The sequence below is a fragment of the Ceratotherium simum genome, chromosome 17 (assembly GCF_057802395.1).
Source record: "Ceratotherium simum simum isolate JZ-2026a chromosome 17, ASM5780239v1, whole genome shotgun sequence".
In the NCBI taxonomy this organism is placed as follows: Eukaryota; Metazoa; Chordata; class Mammalia; order Perissodactyla; family Rhinocerotidae; genus Ceratotherium; species Ceratotherium simum.
The window spans coordinates 2112805-2115926 of NC_141916.1; positions in this window are offsets into that span (position 1 = coordinate 2112805).

Sequence of the window (3122 nt, forward strand, 5' to 3'; positions counted from 1 at the left end):
CTTGGCAGATGTGCTTAAGGATCTTGACGTAGGGAGGTTAGCTTGGATTTCCTGGTGGGCCCAAAGCAATCACAAGGGTTTTGATAAGTGAAAGAGAGAGGCAAGAGAGTTCGAGGAGATGTGCCGATAGGAGCTGTCTATGTTCTTTAGGTACATTTAAAAATCATTCCAAGATTCTGGCTTCCGCTGTTGCCTATGAAAAGTCTACTGTCAGTTTCTTTGCAGGACATACGGTTTTTTTCTCTGGCTGCTTTTAAGATGTTTTTCTCTTAGACTTTGATTTTCTGCTCTTTTACTATGTATGTTTGGAAGTGTATTTGTTTTTGTTTGTGATGCTTAGGATTCGGCAGGCCTCTTGAGTATATTGATTGATGCTTTTCATGAGTTCTGGAAAATTTTCAGCCATTACCTCTTTGGTATTGCTTCTGCCCCACTCTTTCTTCTCTCCTTCTATAACCCTAGTTAAGTGTATGTTAGATCTTTCCTATCCACTGTTTCTCTTACCTTCTCCTTTTTATATTTTCTAGATTACTAATTTTCTCTCCTATGGTGTTAAACTCATGTACTGAGCTATTAAGTTTTTTTCTTTTTGGTAATTTTAGGTTCTAGAATTTCTATTTGATTGTTTGTAAAATCTATTAGATTCATTTTTATAGTATCTAACTCTTTGCCAAAATTGTCAGTCTTGACTTTTATCTCTTTGAATATAGTAGGCATCATTGGTGTACTTTCTAGGTCTCTGATAATTCCAGTATCTGGAGTCCCATTGGGTCTGTTGTTGGTTCTTTGTTCTAGTTATTTGTTGTGTATTGTTTATGCTGGTCCTCACTCATGTTGTCTTGTCACCTATCTTCGTATGCTGGACATTGTAACTGAAACACTTGAAGAAATAATGTGAGACCTATGATGATTTTTTTTTCCACAGGATTTTCATTTTCTTCTGGCAGGCACCTGAGGGCACCAACAAACAGGATCACTCTAATCCAGATGGTTGGGAACCTTGGGGGGACTGATTTAGTTTGGTTCGCCCTTACCTCCTAGGGTACTGTCCTTCTGAGTACCGGCCAAAAACATGTTTACCAGAGTCACCACTCTTGACAAGTCCTAGACTCCATGTTTTGTTCCCGTAGATCTCTTTTGAATCTGAAAATGCTCCCAGGGCAAAAGCACTCTGAATGTATAGACCCTATCCTCTTCTGCTTCTTGGCCAGGTAATTCGTCACTCACTACCTGGTTGGCTTTTTGATAATTTTAAAATGTTGTTACCGGGTACCTCTTTACTTGGCAATGTTCAAAAAATGACATATTATTATAGATTACAAAGAAAAATGCATAATAATAATGACAACAACAACAACAAAACTCTACCACTGGGTACCTTCTACGTACTAGCCTCTTTGTTAGACATCTTCTAGTCATTAATGTAAATAAATGAAAGATTGGAGACTTGGGTTCTTGTCCTGGCTTTACAACTGACTAGCCAAGTAACCTTAGACAAGTCCAACCTCAAGTCCTTCCATAAAGTCACTCTCAGTTCTGAAATTATTCAAATCTACGTAGAATTGAAAGTCCAAGGCGCCTTGGAAGGAATTTGGCAATGGTACGTTAAATGTTGCAGAGGAACTTCCTTCTAGCCTTGCTGCATGAGTTTCCTTTTGCTGCTATAACAAATTACCACCAATGTAGGGGCTTGGAACAACACAAATTTATTTTCTTACAGCTCTGGAGATCAGAAGTCCAAAATGAATCTTACTGGGCTAGAATCAAGGTGTTGGCAAGGCTGCATTTCTTCTGGAGGCTCTAGAGGAGAATCCATTTTCTTGCCTTTTCCATCTTCTAGAGGCTGCCCATATTCTTTAGCTGTGGCCCCCTGCCCACAGTCGCGTCACTCCAATAATATAAACAATATAAAATCAAAATATTTAAGAAAAGTAGCAAAGAGGTTGGAAAGGAGATAATGTTCTAAGGTTCTCTGTCCATCTGCTGCTTCTCTTTATAGAAGAGTTTTCTCTCCTTTTCCATGCACGTGGCTAGGCAACACTGGCATCCTCAGCTCCAGAGTTCAAATAACCACCATTCAAGAAAATGGCCATATGTCTTAGTTTCAATTACAAAATCTATGGAGAAAGCAACTGATTAGCTCAGTTTTTATAGGCGTCTACTCCTAGTCCAATCAAGTTTGTCTGAGGGCGTGGGGTGGCAGAGTAAAAACACCTTACAAATTCCACTATATGAGTTAGGAAAGGGTGGAGAATTGTCAGTGAAAGACAGTTGCTTTGAGCTAAGCAGACACCCAAAGGTTGTCCAACACATTCCACCTATTGGATGACAACACACAGACAAACGCCTGATGGTTGGGGAAGGCAAATCCAAATCCATAAATATTTAACACATGCTGTCATTCCCACCTACTCCGAATAAACCAATGCTGTAATCTCTGTAGGAACATGATTTTGGTTCTGACAGACTACAGGCCATAATTTAGCCCTGCAGTCCCCAAACTTTTTTTAAAACTCTCACCCCTGTCAGTATGACATTTTTAAACATGCAGCCATAATATATATAAATGTAAATATTATTTTATTAAGGCATTTTATGGAACATTTTTATACCATGAACACATATACAAATATAAGATTTTAAAGGATGAAATAAACAGGATTTTTAAGTGTCTTGCTAATCATAATGACCTCATATTATCATTAGTGGATGTAAATCCAAATTTCAAATAGTCTTCTTGAAATTTTGAGGCCTCCTCCTTTTAAGTCTGATTGAATCATCATTGTTTTCATCTCATTATGTGGCTGACCAGAATTCGTACTAGAAGTAGACAAGTGTTGACGCTGCCATTTTCTTGTCTTTCACTTGTACTTTCATTGTTAGTATCAGTTACGAACCATTATTTCTTAGGATTCTTTTTAAGACACTCAGGCATTTTGTGATGGTTAACTTAGTTAAAACTGGAAAATATAGTCTATGAGTTTATGTAACTGGGCTCTCATAAACTGCCACGTGTCACAATGTGAAGTGTATTAAATGCGTGAAGTGTATTAAGTGCCTGTGTGAGGGGATCCCTTTAGAATCCTCTGCTTTGGGAAGGTAATCCCCCTCTTTCCTCAGGG